Below are 22,873 nucleotides of genomic sequence, written 5' to 3'. Positions count from 1 at the left end.
TTTGTTCCAGATAATCATATGCACACAGCAATTATCTATTATAATTCTCGGGATGTTTTAGCCATTCTACTACTACTAATGGAAGGCTATTCCTGAGGGAAATGTAATATCACTTGCTAACTTTTTTCCTGCTAATTTCTTTTTTTTCTTTTTCTTTTTTTTTTACAAGTCATTTAATTGCTTTACTTGTGGAAGGTTCAGTGGGCGATGGAAGCACAAGTGATTGGTAAAACCTCCCGAGCGCACACCATTTCTTCTATAAATATAGTTCTGCTGCTCACTACAGGAAAAACTTGAAAAAATTAAATTATTAAGACACAAAACAACTATTGAAATAAATTTTATAAAAATAGACCAAAAATGCTCATTGCTGGCATGGGATGCCGGGATGTAGCTTGGTATCTTTGATGTCCCTGCCTCGAAAAGAAGTATGAGGCAATCTTTGCTCACAGGGAATGACTCTCCTAACCCCCTAGACTCCAGGAAAACGTTCTCTGCAGACTGACCCCCTTCTCCTCCGGTCACAGCTATAATAGGAACGCTGGAGGTTGAGGAAGGTCGTTCTTATTTTTTGTATGTAAATTGGTGTGAATTTATGTTAAATTGGTGTGTTTGTGTGTGTAAATACATTATGACTGTGTAAAATGGTCTGAGTGTTACATTGTGACTGTATAAAATGGTCTGAGTGTGTAAGTGACATTACGTGTATGTCAGTAAAAGTGTTTGTCAGTGAAATTGTGTGTATTAATGAAAATGTGTGTAAGTGACTTTGTGTGTGTGCCAGTGAATGCGCGTGTGTCAGTGGGAGTGTGTGTTAAAACAGCCCCACTGCAATCTGTAATGAATGCTGCCGCCAGACTGATCTTGCTCACCCATCGGTACTCCCATACCTCGCCCCTCTGTCGATCCTTACACTGGCTTCCTGTATCCTATAGGTGTCAATTCAAAGTATGTACCCTTACCTTTAAAGCTTTAGCCAATAGATTTATTTTCGGTATTTTCTTCTTTAATTCGTGACTTTCTGTTGTATTTTGTTATTTTGTATTTATTGGTTCGGTAGATTAAACTACCGAACACCGACCACTCTCCTGGCTCATTATCTTCAAAGAGAACCGTCTATTAAGCGCTTTCTGGGCAGCCGCCGTTCGTATAGTCGAATGCCACGTGAAAGAGAAAACGGTGGCCATCTTGTTTTCACGAAAGGAGGCAGCGGGACTTGGTCGTCGAGTGTCTGGAACTAAAATCGGACACTCAACTTACCGAACACCGCTAAAACATACGAACACCTGCTTCCTTTCGTTGGAAGGCTGAACAGCTAGGAGAGCGCCGTTCGGTAGTTTGATTCATACGAATACGGGGAACAATCGCTCCTATGAGCCAGGAGGCTCATTCGTGCTTTTATTCATTTTTATGCTGTTTTCTGAATTGACCGACCGCACACACTGAATTCGTGGAACTGTTTTGGGCAGGAGCCTTGTGTGCGGTCGGTGAACTAAGACTTCCACACATATTTGAATATGTTGGTCTCCCAGATCGGAGCTATCAGGGGACATGTCATTTGTGAGGATTCAATAGAAGGTTTTTGAAAGAAGCGCAAACATCATACAAATTGTATACAGAAAGTGTAGGGATACTTTCTATTCAAGGAGCTGCATCTCAAACATAACCCTTACGTACTTTTTATAGATATATCCAGGATTAAGTGACATTTTTTTCTAAAAACTTCTATTACATTTTCTCTTTTAAAACTATATCCCACTATTGGGAGTATATGTATTTGTTTGCGTTATTTATACTGAACTTGAGGAGTTCTCCTTGAGTTACCTTTTATTATATTTGTGGGGATACCTAGTGTATAATGGGGTGTTCCAAGTTTTAGGGAAATTTTGTGCCCTTTGCCTGGAGATAATTGAGTTATTCCTTAACTTATCTCATTATCTCACAGGCAGAGGAAGGGAGGGTTTTACCTTAAATCTGTATTATGATTGGTTGTTCCTTTTGTTTATTGTGGGAGGTCCCCTTGCATGAGGATTTCCATAAAAGCCAGTGTGGGATCAATAAAACATTATTCCTGTTGTACCCTTAATGAAGTCTAGGCTCATGCTTGGGTAACCTTTTATTTGCTGGGAAGATTCGTCTTGGAAGCTGCATTCATCTACACTATTCCTCTACACCCTAACTGCAACTACTGTATAATCACTTATGCTCAGCTACTGGGAGAGGAATAGAAGAACTCAGTACCATAACCACTGAGGTTCTTAACAGATTGCTCTTGTAGGAGCAGCCTGCTTTGCTTTCTGGACTAGGAGAGGTCTACCCACTTGAAGCGGGATCCTGGTCTTGGTTCCAGGGTGGGTGGAGGACAGCGAGACCCCAACCAAGCTTCGGCGGTTTGTGGGATTTACGGTCATTATGGTGTCCGGTGCAGTGCTTATGGTACTCAAGGATTACTAGGAAGCAGCAATTGACGGAGGTACCCAGTCGGGGTGCCAGGACGTCCGTTAAAAATATATACTATATTTAAAAGCCATTTTATACTTACCTCTGCTACCCTGCTTCCTCCAATGAACACTTCAGCTGCATTTATACACATTTAGAAGGGAAAGATGAACTATCACTATCAGAAAAGTGACACAAGTTCCCTTTAAACACCCGCGTACCTCCCTATATGCTATTCATGTGAATTAATCTCTGATGTCTACTTAAGCAGGACACCATGCAACAAAACTAGGACAGCAGGACAGAGACGTATAATTGGGACTTTGTTTCTGAATCTGAGACAATAGGGTGTATGCACACAATGAGTGCTTTAGTAGCAGCACTACATAGTCCATATAGATCATTTTAATATTGTGTAACAGCTGTCTTTAGGTCTCACGAGTTACAGCTGGCAGCTTATGGTAGAGATTATGTTATAATGGTTCTGTTGCTGTTTAATATACATTAATTTTATGCTTCATAAACCATGGATGAACTCCCTACCCAATGTGCTTCATTGGGGTAGATATTCAGTTTGGTGCATTCATATATAATTTGATGTGATAATGGGACAAAATTTATTTTCTCACACTCATTGTCCATAGTTTTAGAAGATGTCCTTTGTTTAGTACCACTGTTTCCTTCTTCAACTTCATTTGAATTAAAGTATTTATCACATTCATTATTCTATGCTCTTGGTATTATCTTCTCACCCTAACCCCTTTTGTTGTTGCCTCATCTCTCACTAGTCTCTAAGTTTTGTCCTCTATCCACATCAAAAATAAAATGTAATCTCTGTACTTTGGTCTTCATACCATCATGCTATATTAAAATTAAGCCAGTCTTCCAGGGACTTTACAGCTATACCGAGCCAAAGCATTGGCTGACAGTGCCCTACGTTCCCGAGCACGATACCCGTGTCCCACCAAGGACACGCTGCTACACCCAAGCCCGTCTGCACTCAGACAGACAATATTGTCAAATCTGTGTTTTAGTTCAAGTTATGTTTGTAACCTTTAGTTGCCTGCCTATGTCTACACATGCTCTACAAAAATGGAGGCGTTCCAGGGGTGAAACCCACTACTAGCATGTTATTACATACCCAGCTAGCATGTTATACATTTTAATCAGCATCAGAAAGCCTAACATAGTCTTCACATCTGTAACCGTGATTCAGTAATTCTTGCTACCATACCTTGAATCTTCACGCATATTTATTAATCTAATATCTACTACCCCGATTGTAAAGCTTGATATGACGCTAGAGGATTGCCATTGGGGTACCTTGAGCTTGTTTGTACCTATCCTTTGCACAGCAAAAATATAAAAAAATACATTAAAAAAAATTAAGTCAGATAAGGGAATTCTCAGAAATGTGTGGCCAATTAAGCTCCCTCTCCAACCCTGGTGTGAATGAATTAAACTCTAATTAGTCCCAATGTAGATTTACCTATAAGGAGTATTTGAGATACAATGTTCCCTGAGAATGATTGATATAATATATATGTTATGATACATTTGTAGGCAATCTTATTAATCAGACCAAGAAATGGTGGTAACATTTAGTTTGTTCTTTAAGAGTTTATCAGTAGTATAGGGCCGACATCAGGGTGGTGCAGCCAGTACAACTGTATACTGTAATACATATCTATTCTATCTATATGTCTTGAGAAAAGTCCGGTTGGACTGAAACGTCGACAGTACTGATGTAATTGTATGTTGCTGAAATAAAAGCACTTTTTTGATAAGTATTGAGTCCTGTGAGTGCTCTCCATCAAGGTATTATATACAAATGCTGGAGATTGCACTAAAGCATTAATTAGAGAGGGATATGTGAGTGCAGGACACGTAGTATATTTTATATATATATTTATATTTTTGACACCATTTCTCATGAGCTGAACTCAAAGATCTAAGACTTTTTCTATCCACACAAAAGGCCTATTTTTCTCAAATATTGTTCACAAATCTGTCTAAAGCTGCGTTAGTGAGCACTTCTCCTTTGCCGAGATAATCCATCCACCTCACAGGTGTGGCATATCAAGATACTGATTAGACAGCTTGATTATTGCAAAGGTGTGCCTTAGGCTGGCCACAATAAAAGGCCACTCTAAAATGTTCAGTTTTACTGTATTGGGATCCGGGGGGGGGGGGGGGGGTCCAAAAACCAGTCAGTATCTGATGTGGCCACCATTTGCCTCACACAGGGCAACATATTTCCTTCACATTGTCACGGTTCTCACTGTGCCATCCAGACAGCCAGGCGTGGTCACCCCAGAAGTGCCTAACTTCTGCATCCTAAGCCTGGGTTCCTGCCTCTGAGCCACTTCTGAACTTTGGTTCTAACCTTGTTTTCCTGGCATTGCCTATAGCACTTGAGGGCTCCTACCTGTCCATCTAAGTACACCTGAGTACACCTGAGGCAGCTTACTTATTAGCTGGGCATAAAACACTGCCCCTCCCTGAGAACATTGTCAGTTCGTTGTTTCTTGTATTATGTTTGCTAAGACTGACTTGGCTTGTGACCCTTTCTGTTTGGATTATTAGTTATTGCCTGTTTGCTGCCTGCCCTGACTTTTGGAATCGTGTCTGACAACTCTTCTGGATTTGCCCTTGTCTGCTTCCACGTACCCGGTTACTATTCCTCCCTAAGCCCCTGTACACAGATTCACAGTCCTGGTGGTTTCTAACCTTATCACCTTGGACTGTGTATATCTGCAAGGGTGAGCACAAATCTCAATCAATATAAAAAAAAATATCTCTAAAAGGAGATAGAGAGTGTTACTTTACAGTGCCCGAAAAGTAGAAGCTGCTCAACACTAAAAGTGGAATACCCTTTACCCACAATAGAAAACAAATACACAAAAAAGAGGTATAAATATTATACCAAACAAGTGGAGCGCTCTAAACAGTGGAGGGATTCACTCACCCCTTTGGACAGGAGCCTATGCAATATTGGCTCCGTAAATAGATCCTTTATGCTCTTTGGGCAGAAAACACCCCTTTATCCCAGGCAGTATCCCTTCAGGAATATACAACGAGAAAGAAAGCAGAAAAACGACTGTGTAGAATAGCACATACTATATCAATATTCCCATTAACCCACCTTTAACCCCAGCAGCCTCTAAACTACTTTCAATTACTTCCTCCCTTGGACTATTGCAGTGGGCTAATTCTCATGTAGCTGGCAATACCCTCAACCTTATTTTCTCCTATTCATGTACATTATCTAATATCTGCAATACTCCATTTCCTCTCTCTGATCACCACCTCTTATCGTTTGCTCTCAATTACCCCCTCACCCAACAACCTCAGCCTAACCCCCCTCAGCTCAGGAGGAACCTTAACTCTATTGACCTCCAGCAGCTGTCGGCTGACATTGATTCACAACTGCTATCCATCCCTTCCCTCTCCTGTCCCTCACTGGCCATCTCCACATATAACACTACCCTCACATCTGCCTTGATTTATTATGCCCAACCTTGGCATAATAAATCAACACGCTATCTGCAGAGTTGCTCCCGCTGTGCTGAACGCTCCTGGAGGAAGTCCCGCACCCAGGCAGACTATCTTCATTATAGATTCATGTTGCTTTCGTACAGCGCAGCCCTTGTCCTCGCCAAACAGTCCTACTTTTCCTCTCTCATTAGTTCATGCTCCCGCAATCCCAGACGTCTCTTTGACACTTTTAATTCCCTTCTCCGCCCTGCTGTGGCCACCCCCCAAACTAACCTTACAGCTGATAGCTTTGCATATTACTTTACTGACAAGATTGAACAGCTAAGGAAACAATTCTCCCCTCCTTGCCGTTCTCTTTCTCAACCACACATAAATCATGCTTTCCCTACCCTTCAGACTTTCTCCCCAGCTACTGAACAAGAGGTGGCTGCACTTCTCCATTCCTCTCGCCCCACCACTTGCCCACTTGATCCTGTCCCATCTCACCTCATCAGATCTCTCTCCCCTTGTCTTGTGCCTATCCTAACACACATCTTTAACTGCTCTCTCTCTTCTGGCACTGTTCCTGCTGACCTTAAACATGCCACTGTAATACCTATCCTGAAAAAAACATCTCTTGACCCGTCCTCCCCCTCTAACTATCGTCCCATATCCCTGCTCCCTTACTCATCAAAGCTTTTGGAAAGACTTGTCTTTACCCGTGTGTCTCACTTCCTTAATTCCAACTCTCTCCTTGACCCTCTTCAGTCTGGCTTCCGCCCTCTCCACTCTACTGAGACTGCTCTTATCAAAGTGACTAATGACCTAATCTCCGCTAAATCCAAAGGTCACTACTCCATATTAATTCTCCTTGACCTCTCTGCTGCCTTTGACACAGTTGATCATGCTCTCCTCCTTCAAACTCTTCAATCACTCGGTCTCTGTGACTCTGTCCTCTCTTGGTTTTCCTCCTATCTCTCCCAACGCTCATTTAGTGTCTCCTTTTCCAAGGATACCTCCTCCCCTCGCCCTGTGTCGGTTGGAGTTCCCCAAGGCTCTGTCCTTGGTCCCCTTCTATTTTCTCTTTATACTGCCTCTCTTGGAAAACTTATTGCCTCTTTTGGATTCAACTACCACCTGTACGCTGATGACACTCAGATATACCTCTCCTCACCGGACCTCTCCCCGGCCATCCTGCAACATGTCACTGCTTGCCTCTCTTCCATCTCTGACTGGATGTCGTCACGCTTTCTCAAACTTAACCTCTCTAAAACTGAACTCCTTGTCTTTCCTCCTCCTAATACTGATCCTCCTCTCTCACTCTCCCTTCAAGTCAGTGATATCCACATGAGTCCATCCCTACAAGCGCGCTGTCTTGGCGTCATACTTGACTCTGGTCTCACCTTTGAGTCTCACATCCAGTTTGTTGCCAAGTCCTGTAGGTTCCAACTCAAAAACATAGCCCGCATCCGCCCCTTTCTTACGCAAGATGCTACCAAGGAGCTTGTCCATGCTCTAGTAATTTCCCGCATGGATTACTGTAACCCTCTCCTGATTAGTCTCCCCAAAAGCCGTACTGCCCCGCTACAGTCTGTAATGAATGCTGCAGCTAGACTGATTTTCCTATCCAGTCGGTCCTCTCACACCTCGCCCCTCTGCCAGTCCTTACATTGGCTCCCTGTATCCTATAGGAGTCAATTCAAAGTGCTAACCCATACATTTAAAGCACTGAACAATTCCAGCCCCTCTTATATCTCTTCACTGATCCAGAGGTATGCCCCTCCTCGTACCCTCCGCTCTGCCCGCGACCACCTCCTGACCGCTGCTCGCACCCGTACGGCCAACTCACGCTTGCAGGACCTCTCACGGGCGGCTCCTCTCCTATGGAATAACTTGCCTACTGCCATCAGACTCTCCCCTAGTCTTCAATCATTTAAGAAGGGCCTTAAATCCCATCTCTTCAGGAAAGCGTATGGCCTCCCAGAGTAATCTCTCCCTTACATACCTGTCTCTTGCTCTCCTATGGGATAGTGCTTTGCTCTCTCCTCCAGCTCTGCTTCACTCCTACTTGATATTTCCTATCCTAATGTTTCTAATACCCCACCTCCTATAGACTGTAAGCTCATTTGAGCAGGGTCCTCTTCAACCTATTATTCCTGTAAGTTTTCTTGTAATTGTCTTATTTATTGTTACATCCCCCCCTCTCAAAATATTGTAAAGCGCTATGGAATCTGTTGGCGCTATATAAATGGCAATAATAATAATAATAATAATATTAGTATAAAAGGTGGAAATAGTTGCGCTCACCTTCACCAGTGCCCTGAAATCCCGGCTCTGAGGTTAATAAACAATGTGCTTTTTAGGGGGGGATAGCACTCTCCCCAATGTAGTTCCTGACGGCTAGAAAGGACTTTGGACTAGAGTGTAAAATAATAATATATACATTTATTAACAGTACAATAAAAACAAAATAAATACGTACTAGAAAATAAAAATCCAATTGAAGTCCAATTAAAAGTCCAGAAAAATCAGCTAAACGCGTTTCACTCTATGAGCTTCATCAGTAGCAGTCACTATACTAAAGGGGTGTTTGCTGCCCAAAGAGCATAAAGGATCTATTTACGGAGCCAATATTGCATAGGCTCCTGTCCATGTGAGTGGTTTTAGTCATTTATTACCATCAATTGTCTATTTTTGGGAACCGTCTGCACTATATTTCTTGTTTTTTTCTTGTTCTCTTTCATATGTACATTCAAGTTTTAATATTCAAAACTGTCACTGTACTAAAGGGGTGAGTGAATCCCTCCACTGTTTAGAGTGCTCCACTTGTTTGGTATAATATTTATAACTCTTTTTTTGTGAGCACAAATCTCAGCCTACCGGATTCCCAACCAAGATAAGCCCTGACACGCATAGAGTTGATCAGGTTGTTAATTGTGGCCTGTGGAATGTTGGTAGACTCCTTTTCCATGGCTGTGCAAAGTTGCTGGATATTGGCAGGACCTGGAACCCGCTGTTATATACGCTGATTCAGAGCATCCCAAATATGCTCAATGGGTAACATGTCCAGTGAGTATCCTGGCCATACAAGAACTGGGATGTTTTCAGCTTCCAGGAATTGTATACAGATCCTTGCAACATGGGGTGATGGTTGTGGATGAATGGCACAACAATGGCCTCAGAATCTCGTCACAGAATCTCGTCACAGTATCAAATGCTTTCAAAATGCCATCAATAGAATGTACCTGTGTTCGTTGTCCATAACATCCGCCTGCCCACACCATAACCCCACTGCCACTATGGGCCACTCGATCCACAACGTTGACATCAGCAAACCGCTCACCCACACAATGCCATACATGCTGTCTGCCATCTGACCTGTACAGTGAAAACCGGGATCCTTTTTTGTGGAAAATAAATTAGTTGTACTTTTGAGGGGTACAAAGTAAATTAGTTGTGGGTGTGTGGAAAGGGAAATGATGAGGTAGGTGGGTGGATGAATGTGTGGAAAGAGATTAAGTTGTATTTATATAGGGAAATTATGGTATATATGTGGACTTTGAATTGGTACTGCGTTTGTGTGTACTGTAGGAATAAATGGTGTGCATACATGTGCGTATATTTGTAATGGAAGGGAATTGGCATTGTGTTTGTAGGTTGAGAGGGAAACAATGGCGTGTGAGTGTATGAAAAGGACATTTGTGGTTTGTTTGAATCTAGAAAGGAAATTAGTGATCATAGAGGAAATAGTGTGTATAAAGAATGCTGGTGCTATGTGCATGGAAAGATAGCTAGATGTCTCTCTGTATGGAGAAAGGGAATAGGCGGAATACCAGTGTGAAGGAAGGAAATCAATGGCGTGTCAATGATGTGAGGGTAATTAGTGATGTGTTTCTATTAGACATGTGCAATTCGTTTCGGTCCGAATATTTATTCGGACGAATTTCGGACAATTCGGACATTCGGGTACTTCCGAATGTCCAAATTGCCAAAGTGACGAATTGCCCAAGTGACGAGGTCCTGAAGTTCCGAAATTACCGAAGTTCCGAAGTGTCGAAGTTCCGAAGTAATGAAGTGCCGAAGTTCCGAAGTTGCCGAAGTTCCGAAGTGTCAAAGTGCCGAAGTTCCGAACCACAGTATTGCCTAAGTACTAATATACTTACCCAGTGAAAGAAGAAGAATGTTACATTGTAAATTATTGCAAATAAAAAGTATACAAACATAGCCAGGATTCAGCTGTAAGCATTTGCAACACTTACAACAATCAAGTAACATACATTCATATAAAATGTAAGTTACTTGGCCAGTCAATATAATGACCGGAATGAATAAGTAGATAACTCCCTAATTCCCACGGTATTAGGGAGCTATCTACTAAAAGGCTGAAAGACCTAAATTGGTCTTTCAGCCAAATTTACTAATGCTAAGTAAAGATTACTTAGTATTAGTAAATTATGCCCCTACTCACTATACCGCGAGTAGGGGCATGTCTGTTAAACAGTGAGCAGCCTGTGGCTGCTCACTATAAAAAAATAAATAAAAAATAAGTTTCCCCCTCCCGAGCCCCTGGCCCCCACCCCTGAGCGGTGGGTGGGGACCCTAATGTAAAATAATGGGGGGGGACCTATTGTAACTCTCTGATTGGTGGATTAAGTAATCAATCAGAGAGTTATGAGTCAAATTACATAGCGTGGGAAAATTCCAAAGAACTTTCCCACGCTGTGTAAAATGACACAGAGCACTCTGATTGGTGGATTTCAAACCAACCAATCAGAGTGCTGTGACAGGTAAATGTAGAGACTTACCTGTCAGTCTCTTCATTTACCTGTCAGAGCACTCTGATTGGATGGCTTAAACCCACCAATCAGAGTGCTCTGAGCCTAATTGCAGGGCGGTGCAAGGCTTTATAAGCCTTTCCCCACCCTGCAGAGCTCAGTCTACGCGGAGCCCTCCATGGGTGAAGATGGATTTTTTTTTTTTGCGCTCGTTTTTTATTTATTTTTTTATAATTGCGTCGGTTATTATGTTTTTTTTATTTGGCCTTTTTGGGGGCTGAAAAAAGAAGATTTTAGAAGAAAGAAAACATCGAATGGTAATTTTTTTTGTTTTTTTCTACAGGTACTTAGTTAAAGGCCCCCCCTCATTCGTTTTTAAGGTGAGGGGGGTAGGTAGGGGGATAATTTTTATTGGGGAGGAGGGGGTGACTAGGGATTTGGGGACCCCTAGTCACCTGGGGGGGCATTTATTTTTGGGCCCCCACCCGCCGCTCAGGGGTGGGGGCCAGGGGGGAAGACCTTAGGTCCCCCCTTATTAGTATTTAGGGCCCCCACCCACACTGAGGGGTGGGGGCCAGGGGGAGGACACTAGGTCCCCCCCTTATTACAATTTAGGGCCCCCACCCGCCGCTCAGGGGTGGGGGCCAGGGGGGAGGACATGAGGTCCCCCCCCCGCTTATTAATATTTAGGGCCCCCACCCGCCGCTCAGGGGTGGGGGCCAGGGGGGAGGACCTTAGGTTCCCCCCCCCTTATTTTACTGTAGGGCCCCCACCCACCGCTCAGGTGTGGGGGCGAGGGGGAGGACATTAGGCCCCCCTTATTATTATTTAGGGCCCCTACTCACCGCTCAGGGGTGGGGGCAAGGGGGGAGGACATTAGGTCCCCCTCCTTATTTTACTGTAGGGCCCCCATCCACCGCTCAGGAGTGGGGGCCATGGGGGAGGACATTAGGTCCCCCCCTCATTATAATTTAGGGCCCCCACCCACCGCTCAGGGGTGGGTGCCAGGGGGAGGACAATAGGTCCCCCCCCATCATTTTACGTTAGGGCCCCCACCCGCCGCTCGGGGTGGGGGCCAGGGGGAGGACAATAGGTCCCCCCCCCATCATTTTACGTTAGGGCCCCCACCCGCCGCTCTGGGGTGGGGGGGTGCTATTTTTGTTTTTTATAAACAGTGAGCAGTCACAGGCTGCTCACTGTTTACTAGACATGCCCCTACTCGCGGTATAGCGAGTAGGGGCAAAATTTACTAATACTATGCAATTTTTACTTAGTATTAGAAAATTTGGCTGAAAGACCAATTTAGGTCTTTCAGCCTTTTGGTAGATAACTCCCTAGTCCCGAGGTGCCGAAGTTCCGAAATGCCGAAGTTCCAAAGTGTCGAAGTGCCGAAGTGCTGAAATTCTGAAGTTGCCGAATTTCCAAAGTGTCGAAGTGCCGAAGTTCCAAAGTGCTGAAGTGCCGAAGTTCCGAAGTTGCCGAAGTTCCGAAGTTGCCGAAGTTCCGAAGTCTTGAAGTGCCGAATTGCTGAAGTCCCGAATAGCGAAAATCCCGAATTTCAGAATGCCGAACCGAAACGAAAATTTTCCCCATGCACATGCCTAGTTTCTATAAAGAAATGACATTGGTGGTGTATATAAGCTGAAACTGTTGTCATGTGTTGGAGAGGAAAGACAAATTGTGTACATGAACATTTGGTTGTGTGATAGAAAAGGGGAAAATGGCAGTACGCCTTTTTAGAAAGGGATTTAGGCAGTGTGCTTGGTGCCTGTGTGCAAATGGGATTGATTCTGTTTGTGATTTCTGAATAGAAATTAACTATGTGTTTGTGTTGGGGGTGAATTGGAGAAGTGTGGTTTCAAAGTGGATCAGAGACCTGCATATCTGTGTAAAATGTACATTATACACAGGTATACTGTAAGTATGTAAATTACACATAGGTATTCTAAGACATGGGTCTTGTAAATAATTAAATACGTATTAAAGATGCTTATACCTTTTTGCCCTCTTTATTTACAGGCCTGCCCGTATATCGGTTTCGGCACACCAGAACTGAATTTAGTAAATATCATGATCAACGCTTACTCAGCCAATTTCCCTGAGTACAAATATATATTAAACAAAAATATACACTTGCTTAAATAATTTATCGGGTGCTAAGCCTCTGCTTATTATGCAGAAATTTCTGTAATGATTTTAGTTTATTTCATTCCTTTATTGACTTGGTGGACAAAACACAATACTGTGTGTAAATTCAAGAATCTTTTAGCTAAGGTCGACGTTTCAGTCCCACCTGGGGACCTTTCTCAGGACCAAAAAAAACTCTAATGCATATTAGACTATATATATAGCCCTACATTGATTAAAAAACGATTAAAGTGCTGTGTATACCAACTTACCCCAATTATGTGCAGGTAAACCCGTGTGCACAAGTGTTTACACAGTTCCGCCCCTCACATGACGTGACGCCATAATAATACTTGACAATATAATCATTCATAAAGGTTCTTTTTGCTTGTACAGATGGTGTTATCCACTGTAAATAAAGGGTCCTAAAAAAGTACTAAATACTTAAAAAAGTGAATACTATTGTCTAAAGTGATTTGTGATATGTGATAGAACTGAAACATAATTCTTATGTGAATAATAAAGTGCTAATGCTATTCTAGTAAGGACCTGCATATAAACCAAGACTTTTACTATACAATTCCACTATTGCCAATATCCCTAACATAACATTTTAACTTTTAATGTTTCCACATTAAAAAATTTATTTTTTAAAATCATATATACAACCAATTGAAATAAGGAACATTGTTTTTCTTTGGTTTTTTTTTCCATATATTATTTTTATTGAAATGTCAGCAAAGTGGTACAGATTTGCAGAGCGTCAGGTTAAAGGGACATTGTAGGCACCCAGACCACTTCTGCAATAATTACCTTGCAGGGTTAAGCCCCCCCCTAGTGTCTGTCTATTAGCCAGCCACTAGAGGGAACTTCCTGCTCTATAGCACAGGTTTTCTGTGCTAGAGCGTCGCTGGACATCCTCACGCTGTGTGAGGACCTCCAGTGTCGCTCAATTCCCCATAGGAAAGCATTGAAAATCGCTTTCAATGCTTTCCTATGGGGTTCGCATTAGGTCTCCTCGGCCGGTGGGCGGGATCAGTCACGTAGGCAGAAGGTGGAGCGGCGGAGGAGGAGCAGGTAGCGACGTGGGACATGTTGCTTCCTCAGGTAAGTCACTGAAGGGGTTTTCACCCCTTCAGCAACTGGGGATTGGGGGGTGGGAGGGAGAGGAATCCTGCAGTGCCAGGAAAACTGATTGTTTTCCTGGCACTGGAGATTCCCTTTAAGTACAACATATATTGTCTTGGTCATGTAATCGTCCTTTAGCATTGTATACATGCAAAATTTCAACTCGTTTTTGTTCTACGATGACGGCATCGGCCAACATTGGGTAAGGTATACCTGAATTTCCAAGTTTCATTTCACAAAAGTGACATTTCGGGTTTTGTCATAAACGTAAGGCGTGGATGGGAGGTGGGTACAGAAAGGAAAAGGGAAGGGCGGGGGGGGGGGAGTATGAGTTCACTCACTATCAATCTAGATAATTATGCATAGTATGTACAGCGAGTTAGATACATAGTAACAGATTATTTCTAATAACATAGTAATTTCTAATGCTTCACTTTTACCCCTATGCCCTCCGGGTTTTATTCCATCTTACTTGGGTAACTTACTTGGGGGGGGGGGGTGGATTTGCTTTTCCAGAGTGATGCTATATTGACTTTCGCTAGCGTAAGTATGTTAACTATCACTTTCCTGTGGGGGTGTCCCTCCAATTCGGGCAGCATATGTAGGAGATATTGCACTGGTTTGCGTGGTAGGCGCATTTGCGTCATTTTTAGTATTAATGTCCGCACTTGTTCCCAGTAGGTACGAAATCCTGGGCAGTCCCAGAAAATGTGCAACATGGACCCTTTCGCCTTTTCACACCTCCAGCACAATTTAGATGTACCTTGGTACATTGTAACCAAACTCTGCGGTACCAAGTACCACCGCATGACTATTTTACAATATGCCTCCCACAGAGAGAGCCTTCTCAATGCTTTTTTTGTCAATGTCATGGCCTCGTACCACTGTTCTATGGGAAACGTTGTTCCCATTTCCTCTTCCCATTGATGCATGTAAGATGTTTTTGTTGGAGTCGGGCCACCTAGGATGGGGTTGTAGCAGAGAGATAGGGGCTTTGATTGATTAGGTGATAGTGCACAATTAAGGGTCAGTGTTCCTATTTGGGTGTTGGCCCGAAGCTGTTCAAGTTTGGTTGTCAGTATATTTTTTACCCTAAGGTATAAGAATAAGTCCCTTGGTTCTAGGGAATACTGCAATTGGAGAATTGGATATGCTTTAACATTGTCTTTCTCCATTAGTTCTTGCAACGAGTGCACCCCTTTATCTTTCCAAGCTTTTATGGCCAGGTCTGGTGAGAGAGCTGTCAAGGACTCTATTGGGGCCTCCCGTAGCAGTGCTTCGGTGGTTAGCATGCTCCGGCTCCAAGATATCCATGAGGAGAGCAAGAACTGCGTACAGTGTAACAATCCTACGCCCGCCACCCTGGGGATCGTGCTTACCCACAAGGAGTGAGTTATGTCATAAGGACAGCCATATAGGGCAGTGCATTGCCTGTGTAGGGTTGAGGAGTCTTATCCCCTGTGCCAGTGCTGTAGCTCTGTAGTATGCTCTGATATCTGGAAGCCCCAGGCCCCCTTTTGTGTAGGTGAGTCCGAGCCTATTTCGTGCTACTCTGGGGGGGGTTTCCTCTTCCAGATTTGAGTGTTTATCGTGATTTGGAATTTGTTCACCAGTTTATTTGGTAGTGCTATGGGCAATGTACGGAAGAGGTATAGGATCAATGGGAGGGTCATCATCTTTAGGGAATTAATGCGTCCTAGCCATGAAACCTCCAAAGCAGCCCATTTTCCCAGGTCTTTTTCAATACGCCTTAGTAGTGGTATGTGATTCTCATGGGGGAGAGCTTGTATGATTTTTGTCAGCTGTATGCCCAGGTAAGTCAGTGATTTTATACGCCAGTCGAAGTGGAATACGTTTTCGAGGTGAGTGATTGTGTCGTGTGGTAGATTCATTGGTAGCGCCTGTGTTTTGGCGGAGTTATTTTTGTAGTAAGATACCAAACCGTATGCTCTCAGTAATTCCAGTAAGTGTGGGATAGATGATTCTGGCTCTGTGAGAAAGAGGAGGATTTTTTTGTTATTTTAAGTGAAAAGATACTTTTTTGTTCAGGAATATGGTCAATACTAATAAACTTTAAACTTGAGAGAGGGTGTCTGCGTTTTGAGAAAATGTTTCGCCACTGGTTTGTCCGATGTGCCGTTGCGGTTTGCTGATGCTGGAACGATGACCACTAATTCTTTCACAAATCGGTGTCTCTGTCTTTCCCACATATCCCAAGCCACAAGGGCAGGTGAGTTAGTATCCTACATGACCGATCTTACATGTTGTTCGATATTTTATTTCATATTGTTTGCCAGTATATGGGCGATGGAAAATCCGTCCCAGGGTCATATGTCTGCACATGACACATCAGAGGCATCCAACACATCCTCTGTTCTGTTGTGCCGGTTGACTCGGTGAATAACTTTCCAATGGGTCTGTCTTGACCAACAGGTCTTTAAGACTTTTATTCCGTCTGTAGCAGAACATCAGGGCTTCTTCGAATATAGTCGGCATGGTTTTATCCTTGGCTAACAATCTCCAGTTTCTTCTGACTACCGTTGTCAACTTAGTAGTTGCTTAATTGTACGTTAATGGGAACACTGTAGCGGAATGGGCATGTGTGAGTTACTTTTTACTCCCTATATTGGCTGTTCGTATCTTTCCCCCTTGTTATTTTTTGTGTTTCGCCTTTGGTCGTTCGGGAGACTTCATCCAAACAGAATCCATTAGTCTCCCGAACAAGGACCACCCCTGTACCCCATTAGAACGTTAACACCAACCACTTAAGCGCAATACCGCAAGGGAAACAATTAATGACTGCTCTCCTGGGTGGCCGCCATTTTGTATAACCGAACACGTGGCTAGGAGAATGGCGGCCATCTTGTCTCTCGAACGAGGGCAGCGGTACTCGGTCGTCGAGTGCCTGGAACTCTTTTCGGCTTGGTGAACACCGATAACCGTGAACACCGATAAACTGCCAACTGCTGCCCATTCTGTTTCCAGACCACCTACACGGCGTTTGGGAAATATAAAGTACTGAACAGGGGGAGCATTCATATCATGAAAGCAAGAGATTCCCTTGCATGGTTTTCGCACAGGAACCTCACAAACAGAGACCGGCCAGGGCACCTATTCTCCTGGAACTATTTTCGGCTACCACCTAATGTCTGGCCGGTCAAATCTTCTACACAATGCTGTTCCCATTCTGCCAAATTGATCTGAGTGATTCTTGGATATGTTGGTCACTCAGATCGGGGCTATCAGGAAATGTACTTTTTGTGGGGTTCCTATGTATGGTTGGGGGACTTTTGGGGTACGGGATGTTTTGGGGATTTTTTGTGCTTGAGAGATAATTAAATTGGAGGAGTTTACTAAGGCAATTATCTCTTAGGCACAAAAGATTCTGGGATTGTAACCCTTGCATTTTCTGCCTGTGAAACCCCTTGCATGGGAAATGGCATAAAAGCCGTGTATGTAAGAAAAAAAAATCAGTTATACCCCAAGAGCTGAATGTCGTCCAGTTGCTGGGGATGAGGTGGGAGATTCCTGGATTACTTTACTGTGTTTGGCTGTTCTATTGGAGTGTGTTGCTTGTTCCTGAGTAAATATTGGAGTACACAGCGGAGGACAGTCCCTTCTAGGACTAGGGCTCCGCTACATTGGTTGGCAGCGTCGAGATCCAGAGCTCACAGAGGAACAAGTACCAGTGGAGTTAGAAGTGCCAGATGGACCCTGGATGGAGATGGAGACTACTCCATTGTAAAACGGTCCACGTTAAAGGATCGCCTAGAGGCAAGAGGGATATCAGCGAGCAACATGAAAAAGGCTACCCTCATTGCTGAAGTGATGGCAAAATACTGAACGGATGGCGGTTCGTTACACGAACAGGAACCGTCAGAGTTCCAAAGGGAATTACAGTTTTGGTTGTTCTTTTATGGGGAAAACCTGTCTGTAGACATTATTTCACAAACCCTGTCGGAGGTCCAGGAGTTCTTGCTAAGGCACAGGGCTTCAACAAACTCCTGAAAGAACCCAAGCAGTAACAGTGATAGAGGCAAAGGAAGATATTGATGCATTCCTCCAGGATTTTGAAAGACATTGTGCCCTACACAAAATTGATGTTGATGACTGGGTCCCCCTGTTGGCAAGCAGACTGTCAGGGAGAGCAGCAGAAGCTTACTGCACTGATCCAGAAGAAGAAATACTCGCCAGGTATGCCATCACACCAGAGGCATACTGTAGGCGTTTCAGAGAACTGAAAAAGACAGATATAGATTCCTATGCCGAATGGGCCTGCTGATTACACCGGGCCACCCTGGGGTGGGTGAAAGCCCACAAATCAAGCACCATGGAGGACTTGTTAGAGTTGGTGTTCCTTGAGCAATTTTTTAATGGGTTGGCTCCAGACATACAGGAGTGGGTGAGAGACTGTAACCCCACCACCATCACAGAAACCACAAGGCAAGCGGACGAATATTTGGATGCCCGCCGCCAGCAGAGTAGCGCCTCCCAGGCAGTATAATAACACTACTAGACAACAGCCTCGCTTCCACACGCAGAACCACATGCAGTGCTACATCTGTAAAAAGATGGGGCATATGCGCAGGGATTGCCCCCAGAAATCTAAACGGGCCCCTTGGATCCGCCTGGGGCCACCACCACCACCCGCCAGAGCCACAGCCCACTACTATCAGGCAGAGTCCACCACCCAGCATGCCGCCCCTGCACCAGCTGTAGAGCACTGGGAAGTCCTACATGAAGCAGACCCACTACAGGCCGATACAGATAACCACCAACATCATCGTCAGACTGTAATCTTGGCAGGTAAGGAGGTCCAAGAGCTCTGTGATACAGGAGCCATGCTTACCTTGGTATGGTTACAAGCTAGGTAAACAAGAGTGATTACGTTCACCACTGGGGTCGGGCCGACCGCTGTGAGGACATGTAAATAATTCAGATAGGGGACATCTAAAAAGAAAAAAGCAACCCTTTAGCCAGGTACACCTAGCCCTTGATCCAGACAAGTCAGCATTACCCTCCCCTGCTTTAGTTTAAGGTAAAGCATTATCAGTGACATTTCCCTTCATTGAGCCCATGAAAGACAGAGAAAGACAGAGGGTAACATGTTAAACATCCGCCCTTATATGCTGGGTGGTGTCCATATGTGAGATCGTTTTTACTTGACGGTGGGTATCCCGCTTTGGTCTCTGCCTCGTTACTGTCCTCATTAAGCTCAGGACGGTCCGGTTGGTGGTTGGTTGGCCCTATGTGTCAAGGGCACGTCGGAGCTGGCTGTGAGGCGGTCTAGGAGTGCACGGTACCTTGCCTGGGGGTCCCATTCCCCGATGTGTTTGGAAGGTAAGTCGTTGGTTGTCGAGTGGCAATTGCTTGCAATGTGTTGCGTTCCCCAGCATTCCGCTCCGCCTTTTCTTTCTGTTTCGGGCCTTCTCCTGCTCCTGAGCCGCAGTCTTGTGTTGCCCCTGGGTGGGTGGATGTCTCGCCTGGGTGTCGTTTCGGATTTGAGTATGCTGCTGTAGCAGGCATTGAGTCAACTTGCGCCTGGTTGTCACATTGCTTGTTGTATGCTCGGAGAGAGAGCTTTTCATCCCTCCGGCTTCAGCGCACGTGGTGTCCGCCATCTTGACTGGAGTGTCCGAGCTCCGTTTCAGGGTGCCAGTGTTGCTGGGCTCGGGTTCTGTCACAGCGGTCTCAGCCCCAGGGTGAGGACCGGGATCACCCCGACCGGCTGAGAGGGGGGGAACAGGGTCTTGTTCACATTCGTTTGGGCCCCAGGCTGGGTTCTGTTAGGCAGGATAGTGGGGCAGCGGCCGATAGTAGGCCTCGATTGGGGCATCAATGCCCTCTCCTCCAGGGGACTGCAGCTTGTCAAGCCAGCCTCACCCTGGATCCATTATCCCCTTTGCTCCGTGGACCGCCGCTGGTGGTCGCTAGTAGTGCCGAAAATCATAGTTTCTATGCTTAAAGTTTGGTGGCTTGCAGGAGCTCAGCGTGCCTGCGGCCATCCAGCTCGGCAGTCCGGCCCCGCCCCCGATACAACCCATTTCTGCGTAGATTACCAGAGGTTGAACGATAAGACAGTGTCAGATGCCTATCCAATTACTAGAATAGATGAGCTCTTAGACTAGATGTCTAGGGGCCAATACCTCACCACAGTTGATCTTTTTAAGTGGTATTGGCAGATCCCCCCCTAGCTCCCAAAGCCATCCCTAAGTCGGCCTTTGTCACTCCATTCGGTCTGTATCAATTTAAGGTCATGCCGTTTGGGATGAAAAACGCTCCGACTACCTTCTAGAGGATGGTGGACTGACTCCTAGATGGGTTCCAAGACTGTATCTCCATGATATCGCCAACTTTAGCGATACCTGGCAGGAGCACTTGGCCCATATAGGAGCAGTCCTACATCGGATCAAGGAAGCAGGCTTAACCTTTAAGTCTAGCAAATGTAACATGGACATGGCCGAGGTACAGTACCTTGGTCACCGAGTGGGATACGGGCAACAGGAGCCTGAGCCCGCTAAGTTTGAGGCATTGGCCCAGTGGCCCACCCCCAGGATGTAAACGCAGGTTTTAGCCTTCATAGGAATGGCAGGGTACTATAGGAAGTTTGTGCCCAATTATAGCACCCTGGCCAAACCCCATATCGACCTGACCCCTTATCGACCTGACCAAGTAGTCTGGGCCCCGGAGTGTGAGCATGATTTCCAACAGCTGAAGCAAGCACTTGTAAATGCACCTGTCTTGGCCGCCCCCAATCCAACTAAATGCTTTCTCACCCATACAGACGCTTCTATGTTTGGATTGGGAGCAGTACTGAGCCAAGTCGGGCCCGATAGCGGAGAACATCCCATGGCTTACATCAGTCGCAAGCTATTACCTCGAGAAGTATGCTACGCTGCCATCGAGAAGGAATGCCTGCTTGTGGTGTGGGCCCTGAAAAAGGCGGGAGACAACGACAGGCTGCGGCGCTGGTGTTTGGTGCTGCAGCCTTTTGACTTCACTATACATTACCGGCCCGGGAAACAAAACAGAAATGCTGACGGGTTGTCGAGACAGACAGAATTGGAAAAATGATCCGTGAGCAACCCCGGATATCCCCAAGCCAATCCGTGGAGGATCAGACTGTGTATGCCGGCTTGTTACGGGGGAGCAGTGTAGCGGAATGGGCATGTTTGAGTTACTTTTTATTCCCTATATTGGCTGTCCGTATCTTCCCCACTTGTTATTTCGTGTGTTTTGCCTTTGGCCATTCGGTAGACTTCATGTGAATGGAATCCACTTGTCTCCTGAACAAGGACCACCACTGTGCCCCATTAGAACATTAACACCAACCACTTAAGTGCGAAACCGCAAGGGGGACAATTAATGAATGCTCTCCTGGGTGGCGGCCATTTTGTATAACCGAACGCGTGGCTGGGAGAATGGCAGCCATCTTGTCTCCCGATCTTATAATCTGGTTTGGGGCTGGAGATGCTGGGCTTATAGGGCTGTGGCTTATAAGAATGAGGTGGTTATGAGGCTGAGATTATATGATTTAAGTTTAGGGTGATGAGGGGGATTATAGGTGATCAGAGTAATGCAATTGGAGATAGAAGTATTGTAATTTTAGAGGTACAAAGGTTTAAAAATAATATCAGGAAGTATTACTTTACAGAGAGGGTAGTGGATGCATGGAATAGCCTTCCAGCTGAAGTGGTAGGGGTTAACACAGTAAAGGAGTTTAAGCATGTGTGGGATAGGCATAAGGCTATCCTAACTATAAGATAAAGCCAGGGACTAATGAAAGTATTTAGAAAATCGCGCAGACTAGATGGGCCGAATGGTTCTTATCTGCCGTCACATTCTATGTTTCTATGTTTCTATGTAATTAGCAATATTACAATATGTCTACATGTTCCAAAAGGATAAATGTCAGAGCAACATGCAATTATATCTCTGTAAGAAAAATGATATGTGATGCCACAGCTAGAGGTATCAAAGAGTGTATCAGATTAGTATGAAATGGTTGGGTGGCCTACTTTCCAACACTTAAAACTAAAACAAAGTCTTGGAATCCTAACAGTGCTTAATATTGGTATGCTGTGCTATTCAAAAACTTGTTTATATATCCTTTTTAAATTTCCCATGAGAAGGTAGTACAAACTCCAGTCACCATAGCAATTTTTCATTTCATCCAAATTAAGTTGTTATGGTGTGAGGTGGCCCCTAGGTGCACTCTTACCTTAAAGTGTTAAACCATTCTCAAACAGTTTAACCCCAAAAGTTGCCTCCAGCGCCAACCGCCAGGTCCCCAGGCAGCATTCGGCTTCCCTCTCTAAGCCAATCAGTAGCTCTCCATTGATAAAAAAGGTATGTTTCTTTTTTTATCAATTCGGAACTACTGATTGGCTTAGAACATCAGCTGACTGCTCTAGCCAATCAGCGTTAGTGATTCCCTGTCCAAATGCTCTAACACTAACTTTTTTACTGTCTGTGTTCTGCAGTTCTGTCTTGTTCACTTATAAGCCTCAGCCCTGGTGTTTTCCCTTCTCCCTCCCACCCTGATATCTGCTCTCTTACTCATTGGATTCACTAGAAATGTACCTTTTTTAGACTTGTATAGGAATGCCATGAGCCTAAATCAGACGAATAACATAAATAAAATTTGAATCCATGGTATTTCGCAGAAATAATAGTGTTCAAACTCAAGGAAATCGGTTTAGATGAAAATGCTTGTTCTTGGATTGAACATTGGCTTAAAAACAGAGTACAAAAAGTTGTCATTAATGGTAACTTTTCAAGCTGGACAGAGGTGGCAAGTGGTGTCCCTCAGGGGTCTGTTCTGGGACCCCTTCTATTTAACATGTTTATAAACGATCTTGAAGACAGCATTGAAAGTCATGTTTCAGTGTTTGCTGATGACACAAAACTCTGTAAAATAATACAAT

This window comes from Pelobates fuscus, chromosome 11, assembly GCF_036172605.1.
Source record: "Pelobates fuscus isolate aPelFus1 chromosome 11, aPelFus1.pri, whole genome shotgun sequence".
Classification (NCBI taxonomy): domain Eukaryota; kingdom Metazoa; phylum Chordata; class Amphibia; order Anura; family Pelobatidae; genus Pelobates; species Pelobates fuscus.
The sequence above is the reverse complement of the archived record's forward strand: the minus strand, read 5'-3'. Positions refer to the sequence as shown.